Source organism: Elephantulus edwardii, unplaced genomic scaffold (genome assembly GCF_000299155.1).
Source record: "Elephantulus edwardii isolate Elephantulus edwardi_28Jun2011 unplaced genomic scaffold, EleEdw1.0 scaffold00129, whole genome shotgun sequence".
NCBI lineage: Eukaryota > Metazoa > Chordata > Mammalia > Macroscelidea > Macroscelididae > Elephantulus > Elephantulus edwardii.
The window spans coordinates 378,905-403,564 of NW_006399879.1; the positions used below are offsets into that span (position 1 = coordinate 378,905).

Consider the following 24,660-nt stretch of genomic DNA (forward strand, 5'->3'; position numbering starts at 1 on the left):
AAAAAAAAAACAAAATATGTTTAACAGTGGAGGGTTTGCTACCAAAAAAAAATATTTGAATGTGTGGATAATAGGAAGTTATATATAACATGTGAAGCTTAGGAATTCCAGAACATATAATTGTGTTGATGCTAAACCTGAACACAAAACAAAGACATCAGTCACTCAAAAAGACCGAGGACACACTGTATGGTTTACAATCAGGAAAAGTGTGCATCAAAGTTGAATCCTTCCTCCACATCTATTCAATCAACACATATATAAAGAATGCCCTATTTGTTGTTGTTGTTGAGTACCACAGAGTCGGAACTGACCCACAGGTGACCCACTTCCAGAGGCCGTTTAATTGCATAGGAGGAGATTGCCTGTCCTTATACCATGGAGCAGCTGGTGGATTCAAACTGCCTGCCTTCAGGACTACAGTACAGCCTCTTGCCACTAGGCCACCAGAGCTCCTACTTACTTGAGGAAATTATCTGAGAGGCTGGACTCTATGAAGACTATGGCGTCAGGATTGGAGAAAAACTCATAAAGGACATATGTTTCACAGACGACACAACCTTACTTGCTGAAAGTGAAGAGAAGCTGAAGTAACCACTGATGGAGTTTAAATGAATAACATTACTTCAATATGAATTACACCTCAGAAAATCTTCACAACTGGGTCAATAATAAATGAAGAAAATATTGAAACTTGCAAGGACTTATTTTACTTTGCTCCATCATCAATACCCATGGTAGTTGTTCTTGTTGTATGTGGTTGAGTCAGAGCCCACTCACAGCTGACCCTCCAGCGGGTTTTCAGAGGCAGTAAAACACACGGGAAGAGACTGACCATCCTTTTCTTGTGGGCAAACTGATAGATTCAAACTCTGTACCTTGGGGTTTGCAGTGCAGGGTCTTACCACTAGGCCACCATGGTCAAGAAATAATATAATGCATTGTGAAAATCTATGGCAAAAAGCCTTTTTAAAGTGTTGGATTGTCTATTAAATGAGGAAACTGCAACCTCTTCAACAAATGGTTCCAGCAAAACTAGACATCTAACTGCAGAAACCTGAGGCAGGATCTACATCTTACATCATACACAAAAATCAACTCAAGGTGGATCTGAGACCAGAAGTAAATCCCAAACCACAAAAATCACAAGAGGAAAAAAAATGAAACCAAATTTAGAAGTCCTAGCCTATGGTATAAATAATGTTGTTGTTTTTGTTATAATGTGCTGTCAAGTCATCTGTGACTCATAGCGACCCTATGTACAACATCTCTGAACCCCGCCCTGTCCTCAGGCAGTCTCACTGACTCCGACACAGCTACCCCCATTGCACTCATTACTATATCAATCCATCTCATCCAAGGTCTTCCTCTCCTGCACTGTCCCTCCACCCTTCTGAGCATGATGTCCTTCTCCAAGGATTGGTCCCTCCGAGCCACATGCCCAAAGTATGTGAGACGGAGCTTTAAAATCCTAGCCTCCAAGGAGACACTTGGTGTCACCTTCTCCAAGACTGACCTATTTGTTTTCTTGGCAGTTCAAGACTCTTCTCCAGCACCACAATTCAAAGGTATCCATTTTTCTTCCATCATCTTTAATCTTTGTCCAGCTCTCTGATGCATAGCAAGTGATTGCAAAGACTATGGCCTGGATTAGGTGCACCCTTAGTCTCTAGACTGACATCATCGCTCTTCACTACTCTGGAGAGGTCCTTGACAGCAGATTTTCCCAGTGTAATTGGTCTTTTGATTCCCTGATTGCTGGTGCCAAAAGTGTTGTTTGTGGAGCTGAGCAAACTATAACTGTTAACAACCTCAATCTCTTCTCCCTCCATCATAGTGCTACCAGTTGAGCTTCATTCCATATTGAAGACTACAGTCCTTAACCTTGTGCAGCAAGAGCTTCAGGTCCACCTCAGTTTCAGCAAGCAAGGTTGTATCATCTATCTGCAGAATGCAAGTTGTCTGGCAAATACAGCCAGAAATGAACAAATAAGGAAAGATAGCATTAAGGAATGGGACCTCCTAAAGATTAAGTCCCCATGTGCATGAAATTTTTTTCCCAACAACGTGAAAGGAAAACCTCCAGACTGAGAAAAAGCATTTGGCAATGAAATTTCAGACAAGGGTCTGTCTAATAACAAGAGTTTACAGAATACTACAGGGTCTATACAAGAAAAAGACTGATAACCCAATAACTAAATGGGCAAAAGACATGAAAATATTTTTCACAAAGGAAGACATTCAGATGGCCAACAGACTCATGAAAAAATGCTAAAAATCACTGGAAATCAGAGAAACACAAATCAAAACCATAATGAGATACCATCTCACCCCAGTAGCAATAGCAAAGTTTAACAGGAAAGCAAGAAGAGAGGAGGTGGGAAAATTGAAACTCCCAAGTACTGCTGGTGGAATAGTAAAATGGCATGACCATTCAGGAAAGCAGTTTGGCATTTCCTCAAAAAGCTGAACAAAGAAATACCATATTACCTAGTTATTGCACTGCTAGAAATATATCCCAAAGAAATTAGAACTGAGACACACAGAAATAAGTACACCTATGTTCATAGCATTATTCATACTAGCAAAATGGAAACAGCTCAAATGTCCATCAACAAAAGAATGGATTGGGAAATTGTAGTGCCTTCACACAATGGAATATTATACAGTAAGAAAAAATGATTTTCCTAAACTAATATAACCCTGCTTGCTGAAACTGAGGAGGACCTGAAGCTCTTTCTGCAGAGGGTCAAGGACTGCAGCCTCCAATATGGACTGAGGCTCAACGTCAAGAAGACAAAGATTCTCACCACTGGACCGATTGGCAGCATCAGGATAGATGGTGAAGAGATTGAGGTTGTTCACAGCTTTAGTTTGCTTGGCTCCACAGTCAACACTCTTGGCACCAGTAGTTAGGAAATTAAAATGCGCCTTGCCATGGGAAAGTCTGCTGTTAGGGACCTCTCCAAAGTACTGAAGAGCAATGGTGTCTCTCTGGAGACTAAGGTGCATCTGATACAGGCCTGGTCTTTGCAATCACTTGTTATGCATCAGAGAGTTGGACAATGACCAAGGAGGATAGAAGGAGAATTGATGCCTTTGAGCTGTGGTGCTGGAGAAGAGTATTGAGGGTACCATGGACTGCTAGGAAAACAAAGATTCATCCTGGAAAGGGTTAAACCGGGTGGCTCCTTGGAGGTAAGGATTCTGAGGCTCCGTCTGACATACTTTGGACATGTTGTGAGGAGAGACCAGTCCTTGGAGAAGGACATCATGCTTGGGAGGGTGGAGGGACAGCGCAGGAGGGGAAGACCCTCTATGAGGTGGATGGATTCAGTGACTGGGGTAATCGGGATGTGCGTATCAGAGACAGTGCGATTGGCACAGGACAGAGCAGAGTTTAGGGCTGTTGTACATAGGGTCGCTATGAGTCGCAAGCAACTCGATGGCACATGACAACAACAACAACTGTATAATATGGAAGAGCCTAGAGAACATTATTCTGGGTGAATTAACTCAGTCTCATAAGGACAAATACTGCATAAGACCATTATTATAAAAATAGAAGGATAACTAGTAGGGGCAGAAAACAAGAAAGGGTGGAAATCACTAGGAAAGCAGAGTTTAATGGGTGGATTGGGGGTAGGGGTGACAGAACAGGAAAAATTCAAGGAGGTCTCAAAAAGATGGGATAGTGATAGGTGTTGTTGTTGTTGTCATTTTTGTTGTTGTTATGTGCCACTGATTCACTTGCGACAATAGCCCTGAAACTTGCTCTATCCTGTGACAACCTTATTGTCTTTGACACATTTACTACCATTACCCCAGTCACTGAATGAAGCCATCTCATCGAGTGTCTTCCTCTCCTGCGCTGTCCCTCCACCCTCCCAAGTGTGACGTCCCTCTCCAAGGACTAGTTCCTCCTTTCAACATGCCCAAAGTATGTCAGATGAAGCTTCAGAATCCTTGCCTCCAAGGAGCAGCCTGGTTTAACCCTCTCCAGGGCTAATCTATTTGTTCTCCTTACGAGGTATATTCAATATCCTGCTCCGGCACCACAGCACAAAGGCATCAACTCTCCTTCTATTATCCCTAGTCTTTGTCCAGCTCTCTGATGCATAACAAGTAACTGCAAAAACTATGGTCTGTATCAGGTCCAACTTAGTTTCCAGACTGACATAGTTTCTCTTCAGTACTCTGGAGACATCCCTGACAGCAGATTTACCTAATGCGATTCATCTTTTGATTTCCTGTCTGCTGGTACCAAGATTGTGGAACCAAGCAAACAAAAGCTGTTAAAAATATAAATCTCTTCGCCATCTTTCATAATACTGTCAATCAACACAGTGTTGAGAATCTTTGCTTTCTTGATATTTAGCTTCAATCCATATTGAAGGCTGCTGTCCTTGGTCTTCTGCAGCAAGTGCTTCAGGTCCCCCTCAATTTCAGCAAGCAAGGTTGTGTCATCTACATAATGCAGATTTTTGATGAGTCTTCCTCCAATCCTGATGCCACACTTCTCCTCATAGAACCCAGCCTCCCAGATGATCTGTTCTGCATACAGGTTGAAAAGGTATGGAGATAGGACAAATCCCTGGTGTACGCCCTTCCCAATTTTGAACCATGCAGTGTGACTTTGCTCTGTTCTGACGGCTGCCTCCTGGTCCAAGTACAGGTTTCACATAAGTAATAGGAATAGATCAATAATAATTAATTGTATAAAATACAATGTATATTAAACATAATGTAAATTAATGTATGAAACATTAAGTAAAATATGGTATAAAACATAATGTACATGAATGAAACACAATGTAAACAAATTACTGCATGAAACGAAACAAATAAATTTTTAAAAGGTGTTGGTTTGGGGCAGAGACACCACCTCTGCCCTGTGGGAGCCCGCCCCCTGCAGGAACCCAGTAGAACTGTGGCTTCATGGGACCCACAGAGGAGCAAGCCTGGTACAGCTGGACAGAGAGGTGGATGCCCCCTTGTGCTCCCCAGATGTCTGCTGCCTGAACAATGAACTGAGTCACCCCCACTGAGACCTTGGACTTCTGCTTTAACAGGTGCACAAAAGATTGGGCCCACCACTGCTAGGACACAGTCGCACAGAGCAAGGGACCCCATATCAGGAAACTGAGTGAGTAGAAACTACAAAAAAGTATCTCACAGTTTATACGATAGTTTTGTCTATGGCCTCAGGTTGGGCAAAATGCCTCCCACAAAAAAGGCACTGCCAGTTACGGTGCAACATGTAAAATCTGGAACTCTGCCAACAGCATCATATAGATGAGGAGCTGAAAGTTGCCTTGTGCATACCAAGAAGAACCCTACATAATAGGGTTCAAAGGAAGCAGGTTCAAACAAGAGGAAGAAACAAAGAAGTCATCACCTAAAACAGCAGAACCAATCAAAGATGCAATGGATACCCCAGTGAGAGGGAGAGGAAAGAAATACAGCAATGAGGAGTTCCAAGAATCAATAATAAAAAAATTACAATTATGGAAGAGATAGTCAAAACCACAGGTAAATAGGTCCAAGAATTTTTTAAATCACAAGACAGAGAAGGTACAACCAACATAATACTAGAAACACTAGAAAAATATGGACAGTCAAGCCTGTATAATAAGACCAATATTACAGAAATCTTCAACATGTTTGGAGGGACAAAAGAACAGGATAGAAGAGATGAAATGGAGAGCCAGTGAGACAGGAGGCAAGATCTTTTTTTTTTTTTTTAAGACGTTGAGCCTAGGAGGCAAGATCTTCAATGAGAAAAAAGCAGAGAAAAGTTGGGAGCCGGTAAAGAAAGTATAATAATCACGTGGGAAACACATGAAACAAAATAACATACAAGCGACTGGAATTCCAGAACATTGGATGGAGGTGGGGAGGCAGGAAGCCTAAGAAAATTATGGAAGAAATTTTAAATATCATGAAAAATGGGTAACTATACATTCAAGAAGCTCAGTGAACTCCAGATTAGACCCCAAGAAAAAAACCAACATTAAGACACAGCATAGTCAAATTCTCCAAAATCAAAGATTAAGAGAGAATACTTAAAACAGATAGAGAAAAACAAAGTCACCTGCACCGCAGAACCCATTAGATTAAGCTCTAATTTGTCAGCAGAAAACTTGTGAGCAAGAAGACAGTGGGGTGGCATATTCAAATGGCTGGATCGCTAGCAAAACTGTCAATCAAATATGAAGCGAAATTAGGTCACTTACAAAAAAGCAGGAACTTAAGGATTATGTAAAAATGAGACCAATTCAACTGAAAAAAAAAAAATTTAAGGAAGTCCTTTATAGAAACAGCAAAGAAAAGTGGGCAGCCCAAAATAACCAGCAACAGCAAAAAAAAGAACATAGTAAAATGGCAACAACAGCCTGGCAATAATTACAGTGCAGGTGAATGGTTTAAACACATCGATTAAGGGCGGGGGCGGGGGGGAGTAGAAGATTGGATTTTAAAAACCCAACAACAATATGTTGCCTACAAGAGATATATTTAAAATGCTAAGAGAAAGACTAAAAAGCGAAGGGTGAAAAAATAAAAATAAAATTTTAGAAAATGCAAAGGGTGGGAAAACAAACATACCAAGAAAATAGCATCCATAAGAAAGTAGGAGCAGACACAGTAATCTCTAATAAAATAGCCTGCAGAGTGAAAAACAGCATAAGAGACCAGGAAGAACACTATAATGCTCAAAAGAATAGGAAGACATAACCTTAATAACTACACACCAAATGATAAACCTACAAAATACATAAAACAAACATTAATAGACGAAGAAATAGACAACCCCACAATAGTAGTAGGAGACTTCCACACACCACCCTCACCAAAGGACAAGTCAATTCAAAAGAATCTCAACAAAGACACAAAAGAACTAAACAATACCATTAGCCAATTTGACCTCACAGGTGTATTTAGTGTACTCTATCCAACAAAAAGTCAATATACTTTCTTCTCAAATGCACACAGTAAATTGTCCAGAACTAACCATATATTAGGGAACAAAGTAAGCCTCAACAAATAACAAAACACCAAAATAATAGAAAATATCTTCTCAGACCACAATGTGATAAAACTAGAAATTAAAAAGAAGATAAAGGATGAAAAACCACTCATGTAGAAGCTAAATGACACTTTGCTTCATCACTACTGGGTTATAGAAAAAAAACAAACATTAAAATTAAGAAGTGTAGCAAACAAAAATTAAAAAGGAAACAAAACCGAACCATGGTGAATTGAATCCAAGAAAAGAATGATACCTTTGTTAAAAAAAAAAAAAAGGTATTGGGCATTTGTCTTGTTTTGTTTTGTTTTATTACAGGAAAGTTGCCTGTTAAAGAAAAGTTTAAAAGTCCATTGAAATGAAGGAAAGTACAATGTATCGAAACCTCTGCCGTACAGCAAAGGCAGTCCTTAGAGGTCAGTTCATAGCAATGAGCAAATACATAGAAGAAGAAGAAAGATCTCTCACAAATAGAGGGAAAACAAGCTAACCACATAGCTTCTAGAAGATAATATATTATAAAGAAAAGGGCTGAAATAAATGGAATAGAAAACAGAAAAACAACCTTGACAATTAGCTTTTCTAGCCCCCACAAGGGAATGACCCCCAGCTGTCTTCACTGTGGACGCATGGTCTCACAAATCAGCAACAGCTGCGGGATCAATATAAGCAAATGTTCTCCACATTGTAGGGTGCGTGAAAACACCAACACAGGCGTGGCAGTGGAATTATGTTAATTTAGCCCAACTCTGCTAGAGGATGAGAGGTTGTCTGGACTGAGAAATCGTCTACAGTTGGACCAAGCATCCAGCTGCATCCAGCCTGGCCCATTGCTCACCAGTTTCTGCAAAACCAGCCTCTGTATTCAGTCATGTGAGCTGTTCCCCTGAGGGGGTTGAGTCTCCAGAGGACCTTCTAGTGAACCACTGAACCCACAGGTCACAGAAGAATTGGGGAACTGAGCCCCAGATAGAGCTATTAGTAGAAACTATGGACATACACAACCGGTTAAAAATTTTGGCCTACATTGACCTGAGACTTCTTCTAACTAGTCAGCTTCTAATCATAGCGGTATGAATAATAAAACAGTCAGTAAGATAGGCAAATTTAACAAAAGAAAATACACAAATAACTTTGATAAGAAATGAAAGTGGCATTGTCACACCAGAACTAGCTGAAATTAAAATTACAGTAATGGAGTATTATGAAAAACAGCACTCTGACAAATTTGAAATCCAGAGGAAACAGGCAAATTCCCAGAAACTCATACCCTACCCTGACTGACACATAGAGAAGCACACTTTAACAGACACATTACAAAAGAAGAAATTGCACATATTATAATACTCCCAACAAAAAAAAGAAAGCCTTAACCCAGACTTCTTCATTTGCAGATTCTACCAAACCTTCAAAGATGAACTGTCATCAACTCTACTTAAATTATTTGAAATCATAGACAAAGAAAGAACATTTCCAGAGTAATTCTTTCACATGCAAGCAAGATTCCACTTAAGATTATCCAAAAATGACTGGAACATCAGCAGAGAATTGCCAGAAGTCCAGGCTGGGTTTAGAAGGGGTCGTGGTACTAGGGATATTGTAACTAATGTTAGATGGATCTTGGGTGAATGCAGGGAATACCAGAGGAATGTCTATCTGTGTTTCATTGATTATGCAAAGGCATTTGACTGTGTGGATCATAACAAACTGTGGCTGACTCTGAGAAGAATGGAATCCCAGAACATTTAATCGTGCTAATGTGAAACCTATACTTGGACCAGGAGGCAGTCATCAGAACAGAGCAAGAAAACACTGCATGGTTCAAAATTGGGAAGGGTGTACGCCAGGGATGTGTCCTGTCTCCATACCTTTTCAACCTGTATGCAGAGCAGATTATGCGAGAGGCTGAGCTCTATGAGAAGTGTGGGGTCAAGACTGGAGGAAAATCTTTCTTCTTCTTTTATGTATTTGCTTATTGCTATGAACTGACCTCTAAGGACTGCCTTTGCTGTTCCAGAGGTTTCGATACATTGAATTTCCATTCATTTCCATAAACTTTTAAACTTTTCTTTCATTTACAACTTGCCTTTAATAAAACAAAACAAAACAATCCCAATTTTTTTTTTTTTAACAAAGTTGCCATTCTTTTCTTGGATTCAATTCACCAGGGTTGGGTTTAGTTTCCTTTTTAATTTTTGTTTGCTATGAGTCGCAGGCGACTCGACGGCACATAACAACAAGAACAACAACAAACGTCTTAATTTTAATGTTTGTTTTTTCTATAACCCAGTAGTGATGAAGCAAAGTGTCATTTAGCTTCTACATGAGTGGTTTTTCATCCTTTATCTTCTTGTTAATTTCTAGTTTTATGATATTGTGGTCTGAGGAGATATTCTCTGTTACTTTGATGCTTTTGTATTTGTGGAGGCTTACTTTGTTCCCCAATATATGGTTAGTTCTGGACAATTTACTGTGTGCATTTGAGAAGAAAAATATATTGACTTTTTGTTGGATAGAGTACACTAAATACACCTGTGAGGTCAAGTTGGCTAATGGTATAGTTCTTTTTAAAAAAAAAATTATTTTATTAATTTTAATGAACTACAGAGATTTTGGATTTCCATTCATTCATTGTTGCATTTTTCTCCCTGGCCACCCCTTCCCTCCTAGTTTTCTCCTCTCTTTGAAAAGTAAAAGAAAAAGTCCTTCACTGGTATACAGTCCCTCCGCCTTTCCCCCTTGCCCTGAGTACACTCCACTATGCAACCTTCATTCTGGACTCTTGTCATAACCATAATACCTAATCATATATCGCCTTTAAACTCTTCTCTCCCTGGTGGCGTGTTGAAGCCTCCTACTACTCTTGTGGTGGTATTTCTTCAAGTCTATTAATGTTTGTTTTATGTATTTTCCATGCCTATCATTTGGTATGTAATTATTAACCAAGGTTGTGTTTTCTTATTCTTTTGTGCTTTGAGCATTACATAGTGTTCTTCCTGGTTTCTTATGCCGTTTTTCACCCTGCAGGGTATTTTATTAGAGATTAATGGTGTTGTGTTGTGTGTGCTGTGTGTTCTGTATGTTTGTGTGGTTTGTGTTGTGTATGTTGTGTGTGTTTTGTGTGGCGTGTGTGGTATCTGTGTGGTGTGGTGTGTTTGTGGTGTGATGTGTGGTGTGTTGGGTGTATGTTTTGGGTGTTGTGTGTAGTGTGCTTGTGTGGTATGTTGCGTATGTTGTGTGTGTGGTTATGTGTTGTGTGTGTTTTTTGTGTGTTGTATTTTGTGTGTCTTGTGTTTTTGTGTTATGTGTTGTGTGTGATGGGTTTGGTGTGTGGTGTGTGGTGTGTGATGTCTGTGTTGTGTGTTGTGTGTTGTGTAGTGTGTATGTGGTGTGTATATTGTGTGGTGTGTGGTGTGTGGTTTGTGTGTGGTGTGTATTGTGTGTCTGATTTGTGTGGTGGGTGTTGTGTGTGTTCTGTGGTATATATTGTGTGTTGTGTATTGTGTGTATGGCGTGTGTTGTGGGATGTGTGTGGTTTGTGTGTTGTGTGTGGTATGCCAGTTGTCTGTTGTGTGTCGTGTGTGTTGTGTTTGTGTGTTGTGTGTTGTATGTGTGTGTTCTGTGTTGTGTGTGTTGCTTGTGTTGTGTGTTGTGGGTGCTGTGTTGTGATTGTTCTGTGGTTTGTGGTGTGTGTTGTGTGTATGCTGTGTGTCGTGTGACGTGTGTGGTATGTGTGGTTTGTGTGTTATGTGTGCCGTGTGTTGTGAGATGTGTGTTGTGTGAGGTGTGTGGTGTTTTTTGTACAACTATTGTGTGTATGGTGTGTGCTGTGTGTTTCTTGTGTGATTTGTGAAGTGTGTGTTGTGTGTGATGTGTTGTGAGATATGTGTTGTGTGTTTTGTGTGTTGTGTGTGGCGTGCATGGTGTTTGTTGTGAGTGTGTTGCAGGTGGTGTGCATTGTGTTGTGTGTTGTGTCATCTGTGTGTGGTGTGTATGTTATGTGTTGTATGTTTGTTGTGTGTTGTGTGTGTTGTATTTATTGTATGTGTGCTGTGTGTGTTGTATGGGTAGTGTTTGTTGTGTGTGTTGTGTGTTGTGTGTCATATGTGGTGTGGTGTGATCTGTGTGTGGTGTGTTGTATGCGGTATACGTTGTGTGTTTTGTGTGTTGTGTGGTGTGTTGTATATGTTTTGTGTTGTGTGGGTGTTTTGTGATGTGTGTGTTGTGTTGTGTGTGATGTGTTGAGTATGTGTGTTGTGTGTTGTGTTGTGTGTGTCTTGTGTTGTGTATTTTTGTGTGTTGTGTGTGATGTGTGGTGTGTGGGTGATCTTTGTTGTGTGTTGTGTGTTGTGTGTTGCATGTGTGTTGTGTGTGTTCTGTTTAGGGTATGTTTTCTGTTGTGTGTGATGTGTGGTATATTGTGTGTTGTGTTGTGTTGTGTTGTATATGCTGTGTGTGGGGTGTGTGAGGTATGGTGTGTTTGGTGTGTATTGTATGGTGTGTTCTGTGTGTTGTGTTGTATGTGATTTTTTACGTGTGTGTTTTTTATGTGTGTGGTGTGTGCTGTGTGTTGTGTGCTGTGTATATTGTGTGGTGTGTATAGTGTGTGTTGTGTGAGGTGTGAGTTGTGTTAATAGGGTCACTATGAGTCATGCTCGATTAAAGGTAACCAACAGTACCAACCTTTAGATTGGCAGGGCAAATTATTTGAGAAACTGGACTCTGTGAAGAAGAGTGTGGCATCAGGATTGGAGGGAGACTCACCAATAACCTGCATTGTGCAGATGACACAACCTTTTTTGCTGAAACTGAGGAGGATTTGAAGCACATGTTCAGAGGATCAAGAAACACGGTGATCAATATAGATTGCATCTCAACGTCAAGAAAACAAAGATGGACTTATCACTGGACCAATAGCCAACATCATGATGAATGGAGATTGAAACTGTCAACAACTTTGTCTTACTTGGATCCACAATTAACAACCTTGGTACAGTAGCCAGAAATTTAAGAGGCATATGTTGTTGTTGTTGTTGTGGTGGTGGTGGTGGTGGTGTGCCATTGAGTCACCTGCGACTCATAGCGACCCTATGTACAACAGCCCTAAACTCTGCTCTGTCCTGTGTCAATCGCACTGTTTCTGACACTCCCATCCCGATTATCCCAGTCACTGAATCAATCCACCTCATAGAGGGTCTTCCCCTCCTGCGCTGTCCCTCCACCCTCCCAAGCATGATGTCCTTCTCCAGTGGCGGTGTATTGTGTGTGTGGTTTGTGTGATGAGTGTGTTGTGTGTTGTGTGTGTTGTATGTGGTGTGCGGTGGGTTCGTGTGTTGTGATTGTGTGTGTTGTGTGTATGGTACTTTGGTGGTGTGTTGTGTCTTTTGTGTATGGTGTGTTGTGTATGTGTTGTGTGTGGTTTCTTTGTGTTGTGTGATGTGTGTGTGCTTGTTGTGTGTGCTGTGTGGTCTGTGTGTGGTATGTTGTGGGTTGTGTGTATTGTGTGTGTTCTGTGATTTTTGTGGTGAGTCATGTGTTGTGTGTGTGGAGTGTGTTATGTTCTCTGTGTTTTATGTTGTGTTTGTGTGTTCTGTGCAGTGTATAGTGTGTGTTGTGTGTGGTGTTTGTTGCTTGTGTGTTGAGTGTTGCGTTTATTGTGTGGTGTGTGAAGTGTGTTGTGTGGTGTTTTATGTGGTATGTTGTATGTGTGGTGTGTGGTTTGTGTGGTGTGTGGTTTGTGTGGTGTGTTGTGAGACGTATATTGTGTGTTGTGTGTTGTGTGGTGTGTGTGTAATGTTGTGTGTGCTGTGTTTTGTGTGTGTCTATGGTTTGCAGTGTAGTTTGTATATTGTGTGGTTTTCGTGTGTTTTGTGTTGTGAGATGTGTGTGTATGCTTGGTGCTTTTGTACGTGTGTTGTCTGTATGGTGTGTGTTGTGTGTGTTGTATGTTGTGTATTGTGTGTTGTGGGTTGTGTATATTTGGTGTTGTATGGTGTGTCTTTGTCTTTTGGTTGTGTGTTGTATGTTGTGTATGTTGTGTGTTGTGTGCTGTGTGTTGTTTGCTGTGTTGTGTGTGAGGTGTGAGGTGTATGTTGTGGTTGTTGTGTGTTGTGTGTTTGCTGTGTTGTGTGTATTGTGTGTTGTGTGTGCTGTATTCGTTTTCTTTGTGTTTTTTTGTCGTGTGAGGTGTGTGTTTTGTTATGTCTTTGTCTTTTGTGCGTTGTATGTTTTATGTGTTGTGTGCGGTGGGTGTTGCATGTTGTATGTGTTGTGTGTTGCTGTTGTTGTGTGCTGTGTTGTGTGTATTGTGTGTTATGTATGTGGTGTGAGGTGTGTATTGTGTATGTTGTGTTGTGTGTGTGCTGTGTTGTGTATTGTGTTTCTCTTGTCTGGGCATTGTATGTTGTGTGTGTTGTGTGTTGCATGTGTTGTGTGTATTGTGTGTTGTTGTGGTGTGAGGTGTATGTTGTGTGTTGCGGTTGTGTCTTGTGTGTTGTGTGCTGTCTGTTGTGTTCTGTTTTGTGTTGTGTGGTGTGTGTGGGGGGTGTGAGTTGTGAGTTGTGTGTTGTGTATGTTGTGTGTTATGTGTTGTGTGTATTGTGTGTGCTGTGTTGTGTGTTTTGTGTGTGGTCTGTGAGGTGTAAGGTATGTGTTGTATGTTTTGTTTGTTGTGTATATTGTGTGTTGCGTGTTGTGTGTGGTGTGAGGTGTGTGTTGTGGTTGTTGTTTGTTGTGTGTTGTGTGTTGAGTGTATTGTGTGTTGTGTGTTGTGTGTTGTGTGTTGTGAGAGGTGTATATTGTTTGTTGTATGTTGTGTGTGAGATGTGTGCTGTGTGTGTTGTGTTCTGTTCTGTTTGTGTTGTGTGTTGTGAGGTGTGTTTTGTGTGTTGTTTGTTTTGAGATGTGTGTTTTGTGTTGTGTTTGTGTGTGGTATGTGAGGTGTGTTGAGTGTGATGTGTGTTTTGTGTTGTGTTTTGTGTGTGAGATGTGTTTTCTGTGTTGTGTGTCTTTTGTGTGTTGTATGTTGTGTGCGAGGTGTGTGTATTGTGGGTTGTGTGTTTTGTGTGTTGTGTATCTTCTATTTTTATGTTGTGTGGTGTGTGTGAGGTGTATGTGTGGTGTGAGGTGTTTGTTGTGGCTGTTCTGTGGTGTGTGGTGTGTGTGCTGTATTGTGTGTGGTGTGTGGTGTGTGTCTTGTGTGTTGTGCATGGTGTGTTGTGTGTTATGGATGTTGTATGTTGTGTGTGTTGTATGTTGTGGTTTGTGTGCATGCTGTGTTGTGTGTATTGTATGTTGTGTGTGGTATGTGAGGTGTGAGGTGTGTTGTGTTGTGTATATGGTGTGTTGTGTGTCTTGTGTTGTGTGTGCTTTTTTTGTGTTATGTTGTGTGTATTGTGTTTTATGCATTGTGTGTTATGTGTATGGTGTATTTTTTGTTGTGTGTTGTGTGTCTTTTGTTTGTGTTTTGTGTGAGAGGTGTCTGTTGTGAGATGTGTGTTGTGTGTTGTTTTGTGTGAGTTGTGTGTTGTGTGTTGTCTGTGAGGTGGGTGTTGTGTGTGTTGTGTTATGTGTTGTGTGTTGTTTTTCTGTGTTGTGTGATGTGCGTGTTGTGTGTTCTGTGTTTTGTAAGCTGTGTGTTGTGTATTCTGTGTGGTGTGTAGTGTGTTTTGTAAGCTGTGTGTGGCATATGTTGTGTATTGTGTGTTGTGTGTCTTGTGCTTGTGTGTCCTGTGTTGTGTGAGGTGTATGTTGTGTGTTGTGGTTGTTGTGTGTGCTGTGTGTTGTGTGTGGTGTGTGAGGTGTGTTATGTGTTGTGTGTTGTGGTTGTGTGTGAGGTGTGTTGTGTGTATGCTGTGTTGTGTGTTGTGTGTGGTCTGTGAGGTGTGTGTTGTGTATGTTGTCTGTTGTATGTGTTGTGTGTCTTTTGTTCGGGCATTTTATGTTGTGTGTGGTGTATGGTGTGTGTTGGTGGTGTGTGTTGTTTGTTGTGTGGTGTGTGGTATATGTTGTGTGTTGTGTGTTGTGTGTATTGTCTTGTGTGTGTTGCTTTGTGTTTTTTTGTTGATGTTTGTTGTGTATTTTGTGTCTTGAGTTTTTGTGTGTTTTACGTTGTGAGATGTGTGTTCTGTGTTTTGTGTGTTGTGAGATGTGTGTTTTGTGGGGTGTGTTTTATGTGTGGTTTTGAGATGTGTTGTGTGTTGTGTTTGTGTGTGGTATGTGAGGTGTGTGTTTTCTGTGTTGTGTGTTGTATCTTTTATTTGTGTATTGTGTGTTGTGTGTCTTGTATTTATGCTGGGGGTGCTGTGTGCAGTGTGAGTTATGTGTTGTGTGTGTGCTGTGTTGTGTGTTGTGTTGTGTGATGGGTGTGTTCTGTGTGTTGTGGAGGTTGTCTGCTGTGTGTTGTGTTGTGTCTGTTGTGTGTTGGTGTTGTGTATGTGCTTTGTTGTGTGTATTGTGTGGTGTGTGGTGTGTGTATGGTGTGTGCTGTGGTTTCTGTGTGTTTTGTGTTGTAAGATGTGTGTGTATGCTTGGTGCTTTTGTGCGTGTGTTGTCTGTATGGTGTGTATTGTGTTTGTTGTATGTTGTGTATTGTGTGTTGTGGGTTGTGTATATTTGGTGTTGTGTGTTTGTCGTGTGTGGTGGGTGGTGTGTCTTTGTCTTTTGGTTGTGTGTTGTGGTTGTGTGCTGTGTGTTGTTTGTGTGCTGTGTTGTGTGTATTGTGTATTGTGTGTTGTGTGTTGTGTGTGAGGTGGATGTTGTGTGTTGTGGTTGTTATGTGTTGTGTGTTTGCTGTGTTGTGTGTTGTGTGTGGTGTGCGTGGTGTGTTGTGTTTTCTTTGTGGTTTTTTGTCGTGTGGTGTGTGTGTTTTGTTGCATGTTTGTTGTGTGTTGTGTTGTGTACATTGTGTGTATGGTGTGTGGTGTGTGTTGTGTATGTTGTGTGTTGCACGTATCGTGTGTTTTGTGTGATGTGTGATGTGTGTTGTGGCATGTGTGTAGTATGTCGTGTGTGTTGTGTGTCATGTTTGTGTGCTTTGTGAGGTGTGTTGTGTTAGGTGTGTGTTGTGTTTGTGCTATGTGTTGTGTGTATCCTGTGTTGTGTATATCCTATGTTGTGTGTTGTGGGTGCTGTGTCGTGTGTGTTGTGATTGTTCTGTGGTTTGTGGTGTGTGGTGTGTGTATGCTGTGTGTTGTGTGACATGTGTTGTGTGTGGTGTGTGGTTTGTGTTTTATGTGTGTTGTGAGATGTGAGTTGTGTGCTGTTTGTTATGTGTGTTGTGTCCTCGGTGATTTTTGTGAAACTTTTGTATGTATGGTGTGTGTTGTGTGCTTCTTGTGAGTTATATGAAGTGTGTGTTGTGTGTGTGGTGTGCGTTGTGTTTGCTGTGCATGTGTTGCATGCATGGTGTGTGTTGTGCATTGTGCTGTGGGTAGTGTGTGATCTGTGTGTGGTGTGTACATTATGTGCTGTGTGTATTGTGTGCGTTGTATGTACTGTGTATTATGTGTTGTGTTTGTTGTGTGTTTGTGTTGTATATTATGTGTTGTGTTTTTTGTGTGTTGTTTGTTGTTTGTGTTGTGTGTCTTTTTGTGTTGTGTGTTGTGTCTGTTGTGTATTGTGTCTGTAGTGTCTGTGGTGTGTGAGGTGTGTTGTGTGTTGTGTTTGTTGTGTGTTGTGCGTTGTGCGGTGGGTGTTGTGTGTTCTCTGTGTACTGTGTGTTGTGTGTATTTTGTGTTGTGTTGTGTATTTTGTATTGTGTTTGTTGTGTGTGTTCTGTGTTGTGTGTTGTGTTTGTTGTTTGTTGTGTGTGCTGTGTGTTGTATGTATTGTTATGTGTCTTGTGTTTTTGTGGTGTGTGTTGTGTATGTTGTGTGTTATGTGTGTTGTGTTTGTGTTTGTTATGTGCTGTGTATATTGTGTTTGTGTGTTGTGTGTATTGTGTATATTGTGTGTTATGTGTGTTGTGTTTGTGTGTTGTGTGCTGTGTATATTGTGTGTTGTGTTTGTTGTGTGTTGTGTGTGTGCTGTGGGATGTATGTGGTGTGTGCTGTGTGTTCTGTGGTTTGTGTTGTTGTGTCTTGTGTGCTGTGTGTTGTATGTATGGTGTGGGGTGTGTGAAGTGTGTGGGGTGTGTGGTTTGTGTGTTGGGTGTTGTGTGTTGTGTGTCATTTGTGTTGTGTGTGGTGTGGTGTGTGTCATGTGTGTTGTTTTTTTTGTTGTATGTGTATGGTTTGTGAGGTGTGTGTTGTGAATTGTTTGTGTGCTGTGTGTGGTGTGTGAGGTGTGTTCTGTGTTGTGTGTAGCATATATTGTGTTTTATGTTTTGTGTTGCATCTGTGTTGTGTGTTGTGTGTGGTGTGTTTGGCGTGTGGTGTGTGAGGTTTGTGCATTGTGTGCATGGTTGTGTGTTGTGTGTTCTATTGTGTTGTGTGTTGTGTGTGCTGTGTGTTGTGTGTATTGTATTGTGCTGTGTGTTGTGTGTGGTGTGTTTGGTGTGTGGTGTGTGAGGTTTGTGCATTGTGTGCATGGTTGTGTGTTTTGTGTTATCTGGCGTTTCTTCTGTGTGGTGTCTGTGTGGTGTGTATTCTATTGTGTTGTGTGTTGTGCATGTTGTGTGTTGTGTGTATTGTGTATTGTATTATGATGTGTGTTTTGTGTTGTGTTTGTTGTGTATTGTGTGTGGTGTGTTTGTTGTGTGGTGTGTTGCATATGTTGTGCATTGTGTGTTGTGTGTTCTGTGTGTGCTGTGTGCTATGTGTTATGTTTTGCATGTTGTGAGTGTTGTGTGTTGAGTATGTTCTGTGTTGTATATTGTGTGTTGTGTGTTGTGGGTGTTGGGTGTTGTGTGTGTTGTGTGTGTTGTGTTTTTGTAAAGTGTGTGAGGTAAGGTGTGAGGTGTGTTGTGTGTGGTGTCTGTTGTGCTGTGTTGTGTATGTTCTGTGTGCTCTGTTGTGTGTATTGTGTGTTGTGTTTGTTGTGTTGTGCGTTGTGTGTATGATGTGTGAGGTGTGTGTTGTGTGTTGTTTATTGTGTGTTGTGTATTGTGTTTGTTGTGTGTTGTATCTGTGTTGTGTTTTCTGTGTCGTGTGTTGTGAGTGTGGTGTATGAGGTGTGAAGTGTGTTGCGTGTTGTGTGGTGTATATTGTGTGGTGTGTGGTGTGTGGTGTGGTGTGTATGGTGTGTTTTGTGTATGTTGTGTGTGAGTTGTGGGATGTGTGTGCTGTGTCAAGTGTGCTGTGTGTTGTCTGTGATTTGTATTATGTGTTGTGTTTTGTGTGATGTGTGTTGTGTATATGGTGTGTTGTATGAGGTGTGTGAGGTATGTTTTGTGTGTCATGTATTGTGCGTTGTGTGTTGTGTGAAGTGTGTGTTGTGTGTGGCGTATGTTATTTTGTGTTTTGTGTTGTGTGCTGTGTGTTGTGTTGCATCTGTGTTGTGTGTTGTGTCTGTTGTGTTGTGGTTCTGTGGTGTGTGTTGTGGGTTGTGTGTGGTGTATTTGGTGTGTGGTGTGTGAAGTTTGTGCATTGTGTGTGTGGTTGTGTGTTGTCTGGTGTTTGTTGTGTGTGTTTTGTCTTGTGTGGTGTGTGTGTGGTGTGTGCTGTGTTAGGTGTGTGTTGTTTGTTGTGTGTTGTGCATTTTGTTTGTGTGTTGTGTGGTGTGTGTCTGGAGTGTGAGGTGTGTGTTGTGCGTTTGTGTGTTTGTGTGTTGTATGAGGTGTGTTGTGTGTGCTGTGTATTGTGTATGTTGTGTTTGGTGTGTGTCACACATCATACACAACACACAACACATACAGCACACAACACAACACACAGCATAATACAAATCTCACACACCACACACCAAACACACCACACAGCACACAACACACAAACACAACACACACCTGACACACCAACAAAACACACAACACACAAATACAACACTCACAACACACAGCACAACACACAATGAACACAACATACAACACTCAACACAACACACAAACACATCACACAACCCCCCCCAAAAAACAAAACAGAAAATAACATACACAAAACATACACCCACACACACCACACACCAAACACACCACACAATACACACAATACACAACACACAACGACAACACATAATACAAAACACACAACAAACAACACATGCCACACACAGCACACAACATATACAACAAACACAAAACACAGTACAAACACAACATACACAGACCACACCACACACAGAACACAACACACACCACACAAACACACAACCCACCTCACACACAATACACAACACAATACACACAAGAGAACACACATCTTACAACTCACAACACCACAAACAACACATAAAAAACACAACACACAAACCACACACAACACATAACACACAACACACAAAACAAAACACAACATACAACACAAAAAACATACAATACACAAAACAGCACACAACACACAAAACAAAACACATCATACAACGCACACAACATATAACACACAGCACACAACGCACAAAACAACACACAGCACACAACACACAGCACCTTACACACAAACACGCAACACACATCACAACACACACAACCCGCACATCTCACTACACAAAACACACACAACATACAAACTACACAACCCACAAAACACAACACTCACCATACAACACACAATATACAACACGCAATATGCAACACACAACACAACACACTACACACCGTACACACAACATACATCATACAACACACTCAACATATAACACACAAAACAACACCAAAAAACACAAAAACACAACACACATCTCACAACTCGCAACACAACATACATCAGACAACACACACCATACATGCTACAAACAACACACACAACATACAAAACACAACAAACATAACACACAACACACCATACAATACACAACACAAAACATACAACACACAACACAGCACACACCTCACACTACACACACCACGCACAGCACACACAACACACCTCACACAACACTCGCACAACACACAACCACACATGTCACACACAGCAAACAACACACAACACACATACAACACACACCTCACACAACAGAAAACAAACAACATACAACACAACAAAACACAAAAGAAAACACACCACACACAATACACAACTCACAACATATAAACCACAAGGAGCAGCCTGGTTTCACCCTCTCCAGGACAAACCTGTTTGTTCTCCTAGCAGTCCACGGTATATTCAATACTCTTCTCCAGCACCACAGCTCAAATGCATCAATTCTCTTTCTATCATCCCTATTCATTGTCCAGCTTTCTGACACATAGCAAGTAATTGTGAAAACTATGACCTGGATTAGGTGCACCTTAGTCTCCAGATTGACATCATTGCACCTACTTTAATTAATGTTGCTTGTAAAACTGGGCATCTATGTACAGAAGGCTGAAACAGGATCCACACATCTTACTCTACACACAAACTCAAAGTGGATCAGAGACTTAGGGGTAAAACAAAAATCCCATGAAGATTATCAGATGAAACCATTTGAAAGCTTTGTGTATTGTATGCCTTGATTTGCTAACATAACCAAAAATAAACAAGGAGGAGATAAAATCAGTGAATGAGACCTTCTAAAAAATCAAATTCCTATGTGCATCAAAAGCTTTTCCATGTTCCGTTTGCATCTCCGTTCTAATTTCCTTGGGTTATATTCCTAGTAGTGGAATCCCTGGGTCATATGGAGTTTCTGTGTTCAACTTTTTGAGGAAATGCCAAACTATCTTCTAGAGTGGTTGCACCCTTTTACAATCCCACCACCAGTGTGTGAGAGTTCCCACCACTCAACATAAAGCATGAGAATGATTGCATGAAACACAATGTGAATGAATAGTGTGGAACACAGTGTATACAAACTTTGCAAGCAAACAAATTTAAAAAAAAAAAGCTTTTCCAAAGCCTACAGATTGGGGGAAAATATTTGATAATGACATTTCAGACAAGGAATTTGTAACAAAAATTCACAGGATACTACAGTGCCTCCAGGGAGCTCTGGTGGCTTGTTGTTGTTGTTGTTGTTGTTGTTGTTGTTGTTGTTGTTGTTGTGTGCCATTGAGACAAGTTTGACTCATAGAAACCCGATGAACCACAGATCTGACCCTATCCTGTCCTGTGCCATCTTCACATTTCCTGACACATTAGAGCCCATAGCATCAGTCACCACGTCAATCTGCCAGGTTGAGGGTCTCCCTCTCTTTGGTAGCCTTGACCCTTCTAAGCATCATGACCCTCTCCAAGTAGCAGCCCCTTCTAGTAACATACCTCTAGAAACTCTATGAACTTTGATAAATTATTATAATTATAGAAAGGCTTTATAGCCCTTTTGTTCATAGAGTGGCTATGAGTCATGCTCAACTTAACAAGTAACATACCCAAAGTATGTGAAGCAAAGCCTCATCAACAAATTAATGGATAGAGAAGCTGTGGTATATTCACACAATGGAATACTATGCTGCATTGAAAAATGAGGAACTCACGCAATATTATTCAAAATGGGTGACCCTGGAGGACATTATGCTGAGTGAAGTATCTCAGTCACAAAAGGACAAATACTGCATTGTGCCACTGCTGTAAAACAGGAGTGGCCTTGGGGTTCGGGGGAGACTGAGAAAGATGGGTTCAATAATGTGTACTGCACTGAAACAGATGAGGGAGAAAACTGTCCAAAAGGGATGTGTGATTAGGTATTGTTGTCATGACAGGAGTCCAGAGCCAAGGCTGTATAGTGGAGTGGACCTGGGGGAAGGTTTGTAAAACAATGAAAGAATTTTTCTTTTACTTTTCCAAGAGGGTAGTGTACTAGGGGTGAGGGTTGGGAGGGGAGAAAAGTGCAACAATGAATGAAAGGAAATCCAAAGTCTCTGTAAATTGTCATTGAAATTAATAATAAATTTTTAAATTACTTTTAAAAAAGACATAACAATGTCTAAATTGTTTTAATAGAATGAGTCTCCTAATTTTTCTCTTCAACGTGTCCAGAATGCCATTACATGACCTATGAAGAATAAGGAAAAGCTCTTTTTCAAAAATTATTATTTGAATAAAAGTTTACAAAGAAATTAGTTTTCCATTCTTTCGTTCACACAGATTCCCCCCTTTAATCCTTAACTCATGTTCTGTTCAAGATTGTTGATTGCAATGAACATAATGTCTGATCATCCATTCATTTAGACTGACACTTCATTTTTACCTATTCCAATACAGTGTTCATTGTCTATCCATTCTTTTCCTGCTTTCACCACCAACTCCCACAGTCCTATTTTTATAACAGGTCTTATATAGTAGTTTTTCGAGTTATTTCACTCAGCATAGTGTCCTCTAGAATCATCCATGCTGTGTAATGGTTCATGAGTTCTTCATTGTTCTTCAATGCTGCGTAATATTCCATTGTATGAATGTACCACAGTTTCTCTATCCATTCCTTTGTGGACATAAAAAAAAGAATTAGGAAACAGAAAAAAAGAAGAATCAATAAATGTGAACCCCAAGATGATGCACAGTTTAAAGGAATTGAAAGTAGACGTTTTCGGGGCAGGAGGGAAGTCAAAACTATTCGTAAAAATAAAAATCTTAGAAGTGAAAAATTTGACAACTAAAATTAAAAATAGTCTACACAGTACCAGAATGGAGATGACAGTGAAAAGAGTTGGTGAACTTAGACATAGATTAATCTGAGTTACTCAGTCCGAAAAGCAAAGAGAAAAGAGTAAAAAATGTATACAATTTTAGGGACCTGGGGAACAATATCGAAAAGGCTAACACAGAAAAAAGTATTTGAAGAAATAATGGCAGCTCTATGTTCCTCGTTGATGACTGTTCTAAGGCACCTGCCTCTAGAATTCTTTCTATGATTCTTCCTCTTGATGCCAATAAGCCTGTGTTCTGCATTATTGAAGGATTTATCACTCCATTGGATTGCTGCTTTCTTATTTTACTTTTGCTTGTATGTGTATCTTCTACTTGTCTCTAAGCTTCTTAACTCTGAGAACATTTTTGAGTCATCTCAGGACCCCAAGTTCCTAGTAGCTGGTAAGTGCTCATTCTAGATTTATTGAGCAAATGAATGCTAACATAGAGATAGAAAGAGGGTGTGATGGGAGCCCCAAAAGAAGGGGTGGTTAGGACAAGCGTCCCTGGGCATATCACAATTGAGAACTAGCTTTATATCAAATTTACAGAGAAAAGAGGGAGGAGGAATTTCAGGGAAAAGGCCAAAGACATGAGAATAAACCTGTAAATGGTACAATCGGAGAACAGTTGACCCCTGGTGTCACCAAGCATAGTGGAGGTGAGAGATGAAGGTGGTGTGTTTTCCTAGTCATCTAGTTCATGTGCACGGCGTTGTTGTTGTTGTTGTTGTTGTTGTTAGGTGCCCTACTAGGTTTTGTTGTTATTTGGTGTTATTAGGAGCTGACTACAACTCTATAAATAAGGTGTCTGAACCTTGCCTATCTTGCACTATCTTTACAATTTCCACCACCTTCAAGTTCATTGTTGCAGTCATTGTGTATATCTATCTTGTTGAAGGTCTTCCTCTCTTTCAGTCTCTACTTTTCCAAGTATGATATATTTTTCCAAGAACTAGCACCTCCTGACAACTTCCACAAAATGTTGGCATTGATGTTGATGTTGTTGTTAGCTGCTGTCAAGTTGAGTACAACCCAAAGCAATCCTATGAACAAAAGATCTGAACCCTGTTCTATCCTGTGCCTTCCTCACACTTCCTGACACATTAGTGCCCATTGCAGCTGTCACCTTGTCAATCCACCCAGCTGAGAGTCTTCCTCTCCTTTTCTGACCCTCTGCCTTTCTGAGCAGCATGTCCCTATCCAAGGAATAGCCTCTCTTAGCAACATGCCCAAAGTATGTGAGGCAAAGCCTCTTCGTCCTTGCCTCCAAAGAGCACTCAGGCTGCTCCTTCTCCAAGACATATTTGTTTGTTCTTTTGGCATTTCATGGGATGTCCACTTTTCTTCTCCATCACCACAGCTCAAAGGCATCAATTTTTCTGTCATCCTTATCCAGCGTTCAGATGCATAACAAGTAATTGGAAAGACCATGGCCTGAATCAGATGCACCTTAATCTTCAAACAGATATCACCACCCCTCAATAATTTGGAGAAGTCCCTGGCTGCAGACTTTCCCAGTGCAATATGTGTCCTGATTTCCTGACTACTGGTACCAAAGGGTGTTAATTGTGGATCCAATTAAGATGAAGCTATTGTCAGTTTCAATCTCTTCTCCATCCATTATGATGGTCCAGGCACAAGAATTTTCATTTTCTTGACATTGAGATACAATCCATATTGAAGGCTGTGTTCTTTGATCTTCTGCAACAAGTGCTTGACTCCTCACTTCCAGCAAGCAAGGTATGTGACAGTAAATTTCACAATCCTTGCCTCTAAGGAGTACCCTGGATGCAATTTCCCTGACAGACTTGCTTAGGGGTTTTGTCATTGTGGTATTTTGTTTTGTTTTGTTTTGTTTGGTTTGGTTTGGTTTGGTTTGGTTTGGTTTGGCTTGGTTTGGTTGGTTTGGTTGGTTTGGTTTGGTTGGTTTGGTTTGGTTTGGTTTGGTTTGGTTTGGTTGGTTTGGCTTGTTTGGTTGGGTTGTGTTGGG

General features: G+C 40.7%; 1 pseudogene; it reads right to left on the reverse strand.

The window, feature by feature from the left end:
* LOC102865703 overlaps positions 1 to 24,660 on the reverse strand; it is a 60,872-nt pseudogene that overhangs the window by 2,055 nt on the left and 34,157 nt on the right.